The sequence below is a fragment of the Tamandua tetradactyla genome, chromosome 18, assembly GCF_023851605.1.
Source record: "Tamandua tetradactyla isolate mTamTet1 chromosome 18, mTamTet1.pri, whole genome shotgun sequence".
In the NCBI taxonomy this organism is placed as follows: Eukaryota; Metazoa; Chordata; class Mammalia; order Pilosa; family Myrmecophagidae; genus Tamandua; species Tamandua tetradactyla.
In genome coordinates, this window is record NC_135344.1 from 41,312,497 (window position 1) to 41,327,826 (window position 15,330).

Sequence of the window (15,330 nt, forward strand, 5' to 3'; positions counted from 1 at the left end):
AAAATTGACAAACTTTTAGTCAGACTGACGAAGAAAATAAAGAGTGGATACAAATAACTAAAATCAGAAATGAAAAGGAAGACACTACTACTAACCAATGGAATTATGGAAAATCAATTAATGAAATGCACTTCATTAGCAGAATGAAGGGGAAAAAACACAACATGATCACTTCCATTAATGCACAAAAAGGCATCGACAAAATATAGTACCATTTCTTAATGAAAACACTTAAAACTCTAGGAATATAATAAGGAAACTTTCTCAGCATGATAAAGGGCGTATATGAAAAGCCCACAGCTAACAAACTACTTAGTGTGAAATACTGAAAGCTCTTCCTCTAACAACAGAACAAGAAAAGGAGAGCCATTCTCACCACATTTATCAACATTGTACTCAAAGTCCTTGCTAGAGAAATTAGGCAAGAAAAAAAAAACATTGGAAAGGAAGAAATAAAACTTTAATTAACAGTACAGTTATAAAAATGTGCCACCATCAATTGTAATAAATGTTAAACACTAATGCAGTTGGTGGGGGGGGTACGGAAAGCCTGTATTTTATACACTATTGTTCTATAAACCCACACCTTTTCTAATACATCAAAAATAATTTAAAATAAAACAGCATGGTACTGACAAGGACAGATGTATAGATCAATGAAATCAAACTGAGAGTTTAGAAACAGACCCTCAAATCTATGGCCAATTAACAGTTAACAAGGCTGCCAAGTACACTAATTGGGAAAGAACAGTCTCCTCAACAAATAGTGCTGGGAGAACTGGAAGTATGAATGCAAAATGATGAACAGTGACCCCTATCTCACATCATATACTAAATCAAAATGGATCAAAGACTTAAATATATGAACCAGGACAATAAAATTCCTAGAAGAAAATATAACAAGCGTATCCAGGGTCTTGTGTTAAGCAATGGTTTCTCAGACTTTAAGCATAAAGCACAAAGGCCAACCTATTCAAAGGGAAAAAATACTTGGAAACCAGTATCTAATAAGGGTTTAATATAAAGAATATACAAAGAGATCGTGCAAGTCAGCATTAAAATGACAAACAACCCATTTTAAAAATGGGCAAAAGACTCGAACATACTTTTCCAAAGAGGAAATACAAATGGACAAAAAAGCACATGGAAAGATGTTCAACATCATTAGCTATTCAGGAAATGCAAATCAAAACCACAATAAGATACCATTTCAAATCCACTAGAATAACTACCATTAAAAATACAGAAAACTCCAAATGTTGGTGAGGATGTAGAGAAATAAGAACATTCTTTCATTGTTGGTGTGAATGTTATTACTGTATAGCCACTGTGGAATATAGTCAGCCCATTCCTCAGAAAGTAGGTATAGAATTACCATATGACTTGGCAATCCCACTTTTAAGTATATACCCAAAAGAACTGAAAGCAAGAACTTGAACAGATATTTGCACAACAATGTTCAGGGTTGCGTTATTCATTTGCCAAAATGAATTTTGCCAAGAAGCCAAAATGGCATTATTCAATTGCCAAAAGGTAGAAGCATTTATTCCAAATATCTATCAACCAATCAATGGATAAATAAAGTGTGGTATATACATAAAATGGAATATTATTCAGCCTTAAAAAGAAAAGAAGTTCTGATAATGCAATAACATATCTGAACCTTGAGTATATCATGTTGGCTGAAATAAGTCAGTCACAATAGGATGATATTGTATGATCACACGCATATGAAATAATTAAAATAAGCAAACAGAGTTAGAATCTAAAATAGAGGTTATCAAAGGTTAGGGTAGGGGTAGGAAATGGAGAGCTAATGCTTAACTTACACAGAGTTTCTATCTGGATTGATTAAAAGTTTTGGTAAGCGATGGTGGTGATGCACAACACTGTGAATGTAATTAACAGCACTGAATTATATATGTGAATGTGGTTTAAAGAAGAAAATTTAGGTTGTATATATACTGCTAGAATGCAATTTTTAAAAATGTATATAGGTTCACATAACATAGTGAATTCCACTGTAAATGATGGATTATAATTAACAGTACAGATTCTAAAAAATTTTCTTTCATAAATTTTAAATGTACCACACTAATATAAGGTATACTGGAGCTCTATATTTTATGCATGATTTATCTATAAACCCACTTTTTTAATTTTAAAAAATGCAATCATGTGGGTAGAAGTTTAAAAATCCATATAGGGGGTACAAGGTTAGTTCAGTGGTAAAATTCTCACCTGCTATACAGGAGACCAGCGTTCGATTTCCAGCCCATGCTCTTCCCAAAGAAATCCACAAAAACAAACTATTCAACAAATGGTGCTGCAATAATGGGATACTAACACGGAAAAAGAATGAAATGTGACCCACCATACAGCATACCCCCCCCAAAAAAAATATCCATAGAAAGCATCAACTTAATAATCTATTCCAGGATTTTTAACAAGAAAGGATGTCAAATATTTTTTTAAAAACACTCATTTCTGAAATCATATTTCAATAATTGAGTAGACTGAAATACCAGTGGTTAATGAGAGGGAGAAGTAAAGGGTATGGCATGTGTGAGGTTTTTTCTTTCTTTTGCTGGAGAGATATAAATGTTTAAAAAAATGATCATGGTGCTGAAAACACAACTATGTGATGATAGTGTGAGCCACTGATTGTATATACCATGTATAAAATGTTTGTATGTCAAGAATGTTTGTATGTTTACTTGTTATGTACAATAAAAATAAAAAACTCACTTCTGAAATCATATTTCAATAATGTGGAAGACTATGATAAACTGAAACTCCTTCCCCAACAAACAGTTAAAAATGCAAAGTAATAACAAAATAGGTATAACAATTTAAGAAAGTATGCCATGCAAAAGACGATTATGAAATCTTCAATTACAATCCAATAAAAGCTGAAGTCAGCAAATACAACAAGTAACAGGAATATATTACCGAAATTCAGATAACAGAATACCAAAATATATATTTAAAAATAAGACAAGAATAAAGAAACAAAAAACATAAATCAAGGAATCAAACCTTAAGAACAATACACTACCAGTACTACAGCTATACAGTAAGCCTTAATACTTGGTAGAGTAATTTCTCCCATATTATTGTCTTTCTTCATACTCAGGTCATTTTATAAGCTGGTTACACAAAACCTGATGAAGACAATATGGCCACAATATCAAAACTAGAGAAGGAAAGTACAAGAAAGTGAAATTTAGGCAATCCTCAATTTAGGCAAAAAAATAGCAAAATGTAAAAAATTCAACATGTAAAAAAAAAATCATGTCCCAGCAGGATTTACTCCAAGACTGTAAGAACAGTTTAATATAGAAAATGTATTAACATAATCCATTACACATTATTAAAGACAGCATATAGGTTCATTGATTTGCTACAAGAATTCATCAGATTCAAAGGTAGCTATAACTACTGCTAAAATTTATTATACCAACACAGTGAGGCTACACAGACAGATGAGAAAGGGAAGAAAACATAAAGTGGAGTTTAGAGAAATACATACACAGGTTTCCTATAATTTCCCCTCTCAGCCCATGAAGAGACATAACCAGATTTGTTTCTTTCTCTACCAGCAAAAATTCAGCAACACTTGCAGTAATGTTTCTGTTCAGGAAAGCCCATTTCAGAGTTTTTACTGAGGAATGGTTACACAAGCATTCTCTGCCTAGTAACTACTGAAATTTTAAGTTCCCAGAAGAAAGACGGGCGTTCACCATAAATTATAGTATTTGCACTGTCTAGGCACAGTGAACCACCTACATCAGTTAGGACACGTTTTAGAAGACAGGTTCTTAGACACCAGCCAAAGACCAACCGGGCAAGTAGGCCCTTCTAGAAATGCAGCTTCAGGGCTGCTATGTTACTCTTTTCTGGACATTAAAGGACAAAAACACATAATTAAAAGGATGCTAATTTTTTTTCATTCATTCATCATACAAAGTTTTGGTATAAAAACTAAATCCCTCCCGCCTCCAAAAAAAAAACTACCAAACTAGTAGCCAATATCTTACCAAACATTTAAATGTAAGACACACTCTCATTAAAGTCAGGAACAACACAAGAATACTACTTCTTTTCTATTAAACAATGTAACCAGTCAGTAAAAAGGAAAAAATATGTATATTTGTAAAAATGACAATTGTTTATAGATGGTAACACAGAAAAGCCAAAAGAACCTATAGACAAGTTAGAAATAATCAGAGTTCAGAAATGTTGCTGGATATAAGATTAATAAACAGAAATCAGTACTACACCAAAATTTGTTACTTCCTTTTTACCAATGTAAAAATACAACTTTTAGAAGATCTTTATAATAGCAACAAAACTACATGAAAAACTACATGAAATAGAAAATGTATAATCTTCATTTTGAAAATCTAACACGTCTAGATTTCCACACTATAGAAACTCATTTAGGGCATTGGACCATACGTACAAGGATATTCATTGCAGCCCTGTTTATAACAGTAAAAACACTGAAGATGTTGAGAATTTATTCATATATTGAAATACTATATGGCAGTGTAAATGAAAGCACTTGAGCTATACAGAGTAACAGGGATAAATCTCAAAATGAAAGAATGGGAACATCATTGCAAATATCTGCAGTGTTTTCTATCTTCTTTAAAAAAGACAAAAATGGCAAAATGTTAGCATATATTCAATCTTGACAGTGAGTACATGGATGTCTATAACATCATTTTGTGTATTTCTCTAGCGGAACTGTTTAATACTGAAAAAGAAAAACTTTAGATACATATATAATTTTAAAATCCATGTACTTAATTTGCCATAACTGGGAAAAGTGAATAAACCTATAATAAGTAAGTGCTTTCCTACAATACCACTTCACCCAATCTTTGACTTCAAGTAACCAAGTTATTTTTATCACTTCAAGGCTAAAGAACAATTCTATGAAAAAGAAGATAAAACTCACCAACTCAATTAGGTTGCTACCACAGACCTACTTCTTTGATAAGCTTTTAGTGCCTTAAAAACAAAAGGGAAAATATAATAAATATGCATATATTTAACTTTTTTTTCCTTAGGGATTTTTAGTTCCAAATTTCAGCACAGGGTCCTCTTGTCATAGCCTTTCTTATCTCTAGCCCAAATTTCCCATTAAGATTATCTGTTTGTCTCGAGCTGTCTTCCATTTTAGAATCTCAGATAGTCTTGTCTTTCCTCAAACTCTGCCAGAACTGTTATCCTGGAATCCAAGACATACCTCTAACTCAGTCCAATATTCTACTCCTTAACTATAGTAGCAATCCCAAAATATTATAAGGGATATCTTAGCTTTTTTCAAAGTTCCTGTTATCTCCCTTTCACCAATCAGTTCCCTCATATTGACTGGAATTAATCCTAGAGAGTAGCAGGGTCCTTTTCCTCAACTTTCTGAAAAATAAACCGGTGATCAAGTCAGTAATTGGATAAAAGCTTAGCAGTGAATGAGACTTCACTACCATCATACTAGCTTTCTGTGTACCAGTTTTATGATCACATGAAGAAAATATCAGCCACTTACTCTCTGTAGCTCTAAATGTTCTCCCAATTGTTACCAGCACCTGCTCCTTTTGTCGTTCATCCTTACCAAAGGGTTCTCACATGTGTTTGTGCCCTGAGGTGCCTATCACTGTTTCTTTGAAAAGCATATGCCCTTTTCAAATTATATTTCCATTCCTCCTGAGCCTTAGTACTTTGCGTATTGACTGTGGTCTTGTGAAAGAAATCTTAAGATTTAATTTATGCTTTGGTGATGACTACAGAGGCAAGAATTCGTTCGCAACTCTAGTTCATTCACAGCACAGGTATATAACGGGTACTATTCACTACAGCAGGTTACGGGGCGTCCCTTTCTATATCATACCCAAGCTGCTCATGCAGTGTACACTACTTCACATCTCCTTCTGTTCCTATTACCAATTTCAATTTTCTTAATGAAAACAGTGTTTCTCTGTACAAACAAATTCCTATCAATCCTTACACAATATTTACCTCTAGAAAGAGAATTACATATAAAATTTAAAAGAGTGGATTTCAGGTCCTCGTTCTGCAAACTTACTAGCTATTTAACCTTAAATAAAACACTTAACCGCTCTAAGCTTCCACCTTCTCACAAGATTAAAAAAATGGTTACAAACCCTACTTCTATACTTGTTAGGATCATATGAAAGCAAATAAGATAAATGAATAATAACAGCTGACACTTACTAGTTTTTAGTATTTGCTGGCCAGTATACTTAATTCTTTACTTATTTCATCTCACTTATATTTAGTCCTCACAATAACTACGGCAAAATCCATAAAATCGATATAACTATTATTTTTATTTTATAGATGAGGATTTCATGGCTTAGTAAAGGTTTAGTAGTTAGTCCATAATCACAGCCAAAAAACAGACACAACTGGAACTTGACTGGAAAACTATCTCCAAAGTCATAACCTTAACCACTTCTCATTTTAGCTCTCAATCTAAAGAAATGTTAAGATTTAACTTATGCTTTGGTAACAACTACTGAAGCAAAAACCTAAGGAAATCTTAAGATTTAATTTATGCTTTGGTAATGACTACTGAAGTAACAATCTAAAGAAACCTCAAAGGATTTTAAAAATTTTAAAGCTCTTTATACAGGTAAACTAATTATCATTCTAGTTGTTTTCATTATCCACAATGACACTAATTATGACAGTAGGAAATTTTACTTTTTGTGTGTCTCAAACATCTAGAAGCATGGCTTTGAGATAGGATATAGCCAATATCACAGTGATAATGGTGGAGATAAAGAGGAGTTGCCTACATTCTTAAAAAAAAAATCTTTTTTTTCAGTGAGCACTTCTAATCAATGCCCTAGGAAAAATACCATTTAATACAACGTAATCAGTGCAAATGTTTCCTTTCAAGGGCAAATATCCCCAAGGTCAAATAGTTAGTACTGTAAAATAATATAATAAGTTTTAAGGTATATTTTATATAAAACATAACACTTCATATTTAACTTTTTTTTCCCTTAAGCTCTTTTTTTTTTAATATGCTGTATAGTGGGGGGTCCCATTTGATTCTTTCTCCATGTGACTATTCCATTATGGCAGCACCATTTGCTGAATTTTTTTAAGTGCACAGGCCAGGAATCAAACCTGGATCTCTCACATGGCAGGCTAGAATTCTACCACTGAACTACCCTTGCACCCCCTATATTTTACTTTTAAACTATAAAATAAACAGCCTCAATCCCCCTTCATGAAAATCATATAATCAGAAAAGGGCTTCTTTTAATCTCAATTTTAAAAGATTATTTTCCCAAATCGATAATTTGTCAATGTTCATTCAAAAGATGCACTTTAGCCAATATATGCAAAAATAACATAGCAACTAGAAAGATACTATAAACAGAGTCCTTGTAAAATTCCCCCAAGCTGGGATAAATATCTGACAAAACTTTCTAGCTCTTTCCAGTTATCTCCTTCAAGGTTCACTAAGATATTAACAATTTCATGCAAGACTAATTTAATTTTTCTCCTTGAAAAATGGCATCCTGGATAGCAGACACAAGTAGTTTGGTTAACAAAAAGAGGTATTTAGCCATTACAAATTAGTCAACTGGCACTCATGATCAGCTCTGTCTAGTAAAACTTTCAGCAATAAAGGAAATGTTCTATATCTGTGCTATCCAACAGGTATGCACTAGCCACATATGATTACTAAGCACTTAAAATGTGATTAGTGCAAAAGAACTGAATTTTTATTTTTAAATAATTTTAATTACCCTAAACTCAGATTGTCACATGTCATGTAGTTATATTAATGCAGTGCTAAATTATAATTACCTCTCTGAATTGATTGACATGAACCCATTCTTGAGGTACTGATTATTCTTGGACAAGTTCCTATTCCAACAAAACTGAGGTTCAGACCCTACAACCCACAGTGACCCCATTAAGGCACTCTATGAAATTCAGTCAGACATACCACATCTTACCACTTCTTCACCGCAACAATGCTCATCTATACTCTCTGCTCAACATTCCCACACCTATCTGTGTCACACAGATCACAAAGCATTTTTCATCTAAGTCTCTCTTTCGCTCCTGTGAATCAAATCGACAGAAACTAAAGCACATTCCAAAGGCATCAAGCAGAGCTGCTAAAATGAAAAGAAGATAGTAGAGAAGCATGCTTTTGTGCTAACCTTTCATGTCTAAAGACATGGATTAAAATATAAATCAAGCACAAAACCTTGGTGGTCACAACCAAAACCCCAGGTGGGTATGCATACTAGTCATAAAATTCGTACAATATGACAGGCTAAAAAATGGTGCAAAGAGGAACAATGGGCAAATATGCTCAAGTAAATCCCATAATCATTGAAAAGCTGGGTCATGAGAAACAGAAGTTTAAAAAATGCCTCAGAAGTTTGGCCTTTTATTCATTTTACAAATCAATTCAAATGGAAAGACATTATATTAGTAAAAATTAGGGAAATTTAGAAATGGGAAAGGAGAGAAAGGAGATGATGAAAAACAGTATATTTTAATAAATCCATTTCTTCCTGTTCCTACTAAAAATCAAAGAATTTAAGTTATAAAAAATAAGATCTAAACTGCAGACCAGTTAGTTTTGTTTCTTTCTGTTGTTTTCCCCACAAGAAAACAAGGCATGCTCTCAAAAAGATGCAAAATCATTAGAGATAATTCCACTAAATTCATCGGAAAGGATATAACTTTTTTTTAAATGTCAAACTTAGAAAGCAGACTTTTAAACTTCAGTTACTTATAGTTAGAATGCAATTTTCACAGCTAAGGACTACGTCGGAGTACTAAGAGTATTAATGGGAGCATTAACGCCGACTCGTGCGTTCTTTGCTTAGTAATTGTCTAATGCTATCTTTTCACAGGCCACTTAAATAGTTTTATGTGGCCACTTAAATGCTGTATTTCACAGTCCTTTTGTCCCATTATTCCCAGTCAGCCAAGACTGTAGTGGTTGTATAACTGAACAACCTTTCTTAAATAGTTTGAAAATTCTCACTCTGCTTATTTATTTAGGCTCATGGGTACGATACTTTGCTATTAAGATTTATGTACTCCTTTTTACTATAAAGTCAACTACCTTCTGAACTACGAGAAATAGCCATACTAAATTGACTGGCTGGAAAAATCAAAGTACAAGAGGAAATAAACTGTTTGGTTCTGACTAATTAAACTTCATCTATTCAAATGCCCATTTCTTTCCTTAAAGTGGTAATATGAGTAAAATAAGCATTATATCTAAAATCTTTATTCTTTTTTGTACAAAAACAGAAACAACTTATCTTTTCCCAGTTTAACCTTATTATACCCAAATGTAGAAAAGTCTTCTTCAACCACTTTTAATAATGGAATAAAAAAGGCAATTTCAAATGTTTTGAGGAAGACTGACAATCTAACCACAATTTTTTGTTAAATATGAAACAAGAAAAATGAGAACAAGAGAGCCACAGTGGAACAATTTTAGATTAAGAGCTTAGGTGTCGAATTATATTCTCTATGGTGTAAAAGCAAGGCAAAAGAGCCACAGTGTGGGTAAAGAAAGAGTTGTTTTTAAGGAAATCAGCCTCAAAAATTTAAGTAAAGGAGGACTTCCAGGAAGATGGCAGACAAGAGCAGCTCAAGATTAGCTCTGCTCCACAGAAAAGTTAGAGAAGGGACAGGAAGGCAACTGAGGCAGCAATTCAGGAGTGCGGCTGACCTGGGAGACCTCTGCACCACATGTGGTAGCCCTGGTTGAAGACCAAGGAACTGAGAGGCAGGAAGCTGGAGCTAGCACAGAGGGGCTGAGCCCGTGGGAGTGCATGGAACGGAACACAGGACCAGGAAGTAAGTCAGGCCACATTCCTTGGGCATGCTACCCTCACTGGCACAGTCCTGTGACCAGCGACTCACCCCAACCCCATGTACCCGAACCCTGATACCCACGCCCATTCCCAATGCACCAGGCCTCCCCACCCCAAAGCCCCCAGTACACATAACTATTTCACACCCCCACAGGTGCAGCCCAACTCACCTCTCCTGCACCCTCCCGAGCACTACCTCTCGCTTCCTGTTTCCTGTAAGCTGTTGCCAGAGCATGAAGGTTGTGCGCACTAACCTCCATACCTAGGCAACCCCCACCCCCCATCCATAGTGTCGCACAGCCTCACCTCATCCTCCCTGAGCTCAGTGCATACGTTTACGGCACTCCCAGGCCCACGCATGCACACATCATTCAGCTCTGGGAACTGCACTTTACAGCAGTCCCCAAATCGCGCATGTGCACAGCTGTCAGCCTTACTTCCTAGCTCTGAGAAAGTGCCACCCTGCATAGTTTCGTCACATCTGAACCCAATCCACGAAGGTGTAACGCCAACCTGCTCCCACAGCTCTACACATGCACACAAAGGGCCCTGTGGCTTAGAACACTGCACACCAGGATAACACCCTCCAGACCTGTGCACCTCCACAACTACATCCTCCCTGGCCACTGGGGACCCACGTCCACAGGCATCAGCACAGAATCCCCAACTTGGGTCCAAACCTGCCCTAAAATAAATCCCCATACTGAGTGCTCCACCCCATACTCCACTCTCTGCTTTCATCCTACAAACACAAGGTCTTAGAGTACTGAAAGAAATCAACTTCCAAAGTAAATCAATCAAGATATTTACATGCCATGAAGATTGCTGAAGATCACTAAGCATATCACAAATGCAGGAAGTTAACAGCACTGTCTAATGACCAAACTAAAACACCTGAGGAGACACAGACACTGGAACTAATGAAAGACATTCATACAACTCTACTTAATAAAATAAGGGGGATATAATAAAATAATAAAATATGTCTCCTATATGACATAAAGGAGATCATGAAGACAACAGAAGAGCACGAAGAGCAATTTGAAAGAATAAATGGGAAAATAACAAAAATCAGAGATTAAACACTCTGTTGACCCAATAAAAAATATAATAGAGGCACACAACACCACATCTGAAGAGACAGAAGAAAGAATAAGTGATATAGAGGACAGGATAATTGACTTCGAAGATTCAAAACAGCAAATGGCAAAAAAGATGGGAAAAATTGAATGGGAACTCAGGGAAATGACAGACAAAACAAAGCATGCAAACATAAGAATTACTGGTGTTCCAGAAGGAGAAGAGAGAAGTAAAGGGCTAGGAAGAGTAGTTAAAGATACAATGGGGGAAACTTCCCAACCCTCATAAAGGATATTGTTCTGGTTTGCTAGCTTTGGCTTTTAATAAAAAGAGACGGATTGGCTTTTAATAAAAGGGAATTTATTTTGTTGGTTCTTCAGAGGAAAGGAGCTAACTTTCCACTGAGATTCTTTCTTACGTGGAAGGCACAAGATGGTCTCTGCTGGTCTTCTCTCCAGGCCCCTGGGTTCCAACAACTTTCCCCAGGGTGACTTCTTTCTGCATCTCCAAAGGCCTGGGCTGAGCTGCAAGTGCTGAGATGAGCTATGCTGAGCTGCTTAGGCTGTGCTACGTTGCGTTCTCTCATTTAAGCACCAGCCAATTAAGTTAAACGTCACTCATTGCAGCAGACATGCCTCCTAGCCGACTGCAGATGTAATTAGCAACAAATGAGGTTCACGTACCATTGGCTTATGCCCACAGCAACAAGACTAGGTATGCTCACCTGGCCAAGTTGACAACTGACTCTAACTAACACAGATATAAATATACAAGTCAAAGAAGCCCAAAGAATGTCAAACAGAATAAATTCAAATAGGCCTTCCACAAGGCACATACTAATCAGTCTATTAAAAATTGAAGAGAAGCAGAAAATCTCTGAAAGTAGCAACAGAAAAATAATCTACTACATACAAGGGAAATCAAATCAGACTGAGTTCAGACGACTCAACTAGCAGCCTGGAGGGAAGAAGGCAGTGGTATGATATATTCAAGATCCTAAAAGAGAAAGACTTCCAGTCAAGAACTCTGTACCCAGCCAAACTGTCCTTCAAAACTGAGGGAGAGATCAAAGTTTTCACAGACAAAGAAGAATTGAAAGAATCTGTCAACAAAAGACTGGCCCTATAAGAAATACTAAAAGGAGTTCTTCCCACTGAAAAAAAAAAAAAGACAGGAGAGGGCGGTCTGAAGGAAGACAGAATTAAAGAGTACCACTAAGGGTAATTTAAATACTACAAAGACAAAGAGGGAAAAGAATATATAGATCTGACAAATAAAATAAAAAAGATAAGATGGTGGAATCAAGAAATGCCTTTTCAGTAATAACTATGAATGTTAACAGACTAAATTTACCAATTAAAAGATATAGATTGGAAGAGTGGATTAAGAAACATAATCCAGCTATATGCTGCTTACAAGAGACTCACCTTCATCAAAAGGATACAAATAGATTGAAAGTGAAAGGATGGAAAAAGATTTTCCATGCAAGTTGTAAACAAAAGAAAGTAGGAATATCAATACTAATGTTGGACAAAATAGACTTTAAATATTAAGACATCATAAGAAACAAAGGACACCATATAGATATATCTATATATAGATATAAAATTAAAGGGTCATTTTACCAAAAAGATATAACAATCTATATGCTTCCAATCAAGGAGCTCCAAAGTACATGAGATAGACATTGGCAAAACTAAAGGGAGCAATAGATGTTTCAACAATAACAGTAGGAGACTTCAATACACTACTCTCCTCTATAGATAGAACAATCAGACAAGGTCAACAAGAAAATAGAGAAGTGAGATAACTCAATGAATGAATTAGACCTAATAGACATATACAGGTCACTGCACCCCAAAGAACAAGGTGATACATTCTTCTCTAGTGCCATGGAACATTCTCCAGGATACATCATTTGTTAGGTAACAAAACAGGTCTTTTTAAATTTAAAAATATTGAAATTATTCAAAGTACTTTCTCTGATCGCAATGAGAAGAAACTGGATCTCAATAATCGCCAAAGAATGAAAATATTTACAAATAAATGGAAATTAAATAACATACTCTCAATCAACCAGGAGGTCAAAGAAGAAATTGCTAGAGAAATCAGCAGCTATCTGGAGATGAATGAAAATGAGAATAAAACTTAACAGAACTTAAAGGAGACTTATAAGATTCCTTTTTTGCATTCCACAAAGACTGTGCTGATAGGGAAATTTATTGCCCTAAATGCCTATATTAAAAAACAAGAAAGAGCAAAAATCGAGGACTTAACAGCAAACCTGGAGGAACATGAGAAAGAACAGGAAACTAACCACAAAGCAAATAGGAGAAGAGAAATAAGAGATTAAAGCAAAGACAAATGAATGGGAGAACAAAAGAACAACAGAAAGAATCAATGAAACCAGAAGTTGATTCTTTGAGAAAATCAGTAAAATTGATGGGCCACTAGCAAGACTGATAAAGAAAAAAACAGAGAGGATGAAAATAAAGTCAGAAATGAGAAGGGGTGCATTACCACAGACCCTGAAGAAATAAAAGAAATCATAAGAGGATACTATGAATAACTATACACCAACACACTAGACAACTTAGATGAAATGGGCAAATTCCTGGAGACACACAAACAAGCTACATAGACTCAAATAGAAGATCTCAACAAACCAATCACAATAAAGACATTCAAAAAATTCATCAAAAATCTTCCTACAGAAAGGCCCAGGGTCAGATGGCTTCACAGGGAAATTTTATCAAACATTCCATAAAGAACTAACACAAATCCTGCTCTAACTTTTCCAAAAAAATTGAAGACAAAGGAACTTTACTTAACTCATTTTATGAAGCTAATATCATTTTAATACCTGTTCTAGTTGGCTAGCTGCTGGAATGCAACACACCAGAGACAGACTGGTTTTCAATAAAAGGGGATTTATTTAGTTGAGGTATAGTTCTTCAGAGGAAAGGCAGCTAACTTTCAACTGAGGGTCTTTCTTATGTGGGAAGGCACAGGGTGATCTCTGCTGGCCTTCTCTCCAGGCCTCTGGGTTCAAACAACCTTCCCCAGGGTGATTCCTTTCTGCATCCCCAAAGGCTTGGGCTGAGCTGCGAGTGCTGAGATGAGGTATGCTGAGCTGCTTGAGTTGCCCTACATTGAGCTCACTCATTTAAGCACTAGCCAATTAAATCAAACCTCATTCACTGCAGCAGGCATGCCTTCTAGTCAACTACAGATATAATCAACAACAGATGAGGTTCACATGCCATTGGCTGATGTCCACAGCAATAGAACTAGGAACCTTCACCTGGCCAAGCTGACACCTGAATCTAACTACCACAATACCACAACCAGGTAAAGAAGCTATAAGAAAGGAAAACTACAGGCCAATCTCCCTAATGAACACAGACACAAAAATTCTCAAGAAAATATTAGCAAATTGAATCCAGCAGCACATTAAAAGAATTACACACCATGACCAAGTGGGGTTTATACCAGGAATTCAAGGATGGTTCAACACAAGAAAATCAATTAATGTAATATAGCAGAGTAACAAATCAAAAGGGAATAAATCACATGATCATCTCGATTGATGCTGAAAAAGCATTCGACAAAATCCAGCATCCTTTTCTGATAAAAATACTCCAAAAGAGAGGAATCAAAGGTATGTGAACCTCATCTGTTGCTGATTACATCTGCAGTCAGCTAGGAGGCATGCCTGCTGCAACGAATGACGTCTGACTTAATTGGCTGGTGCTTAAATGAGAGAGCGCAACATAGCACAGCCCAAGCAGTTCAGCATAGCTCATCTCAGCACTCGCAGCTCAGCCCAGGCCTTTGGAGATGCAGAGAAATCACCCCAGGGAAAGTTGTTGGAACCCAAAGACCTGGAGAGAAGGCCAGCAGAGATCATCCTGTGCCTTCCCACGTAAACAAGAACCTCAGATGAAAGTTAGCTGCCTTTTCTCTGAAGAACTAATGAAATAAATCCCCTTTTATTAAAAGTCAATACATCTCTGGTGTGTTGCATTCTGGCAGCTAGCAAACTAGAACACTACCTAAATATGATAAAGGGAATATATGAAAAACCAATAGCAAGCATCGTACTCAGTGTAGAGAGACTGAAAGCCTTCCTCCTAAGATCAGGCTCAAGACAAGGGTGCCCACTATCACCACTATTATTCAATATTGTGCTAGAAGTTCTAGCTAGAGCAATCAGGCAGGACAAAGAAATAAAAAGCATCCAAACTGGAAAGGAAGAAGCAAAACTCATTTGCAGATGATATGATACTATACTTGGAAGATCCTGAGAAATCTACAGCAAAGTTACTAGAGCTAATAAATTCAGCAA

General features: G+C 35.9%; 1 protein-coding gene across 2 annotated transcripts in view; it reads right to left on the minus strand.

Annotated features, from left to right (window-relative positions):
* The window catches only part of PIK3C3 (phosphatidylinositol 3-kinase catalytic subunit type 3), a 173,477-nt gene that overhangs the window by 123,623 nt on the left and 34,524 nt on the right, over window positions 1-15,330 (minus strand). The window lies entirely within an intron of this gene.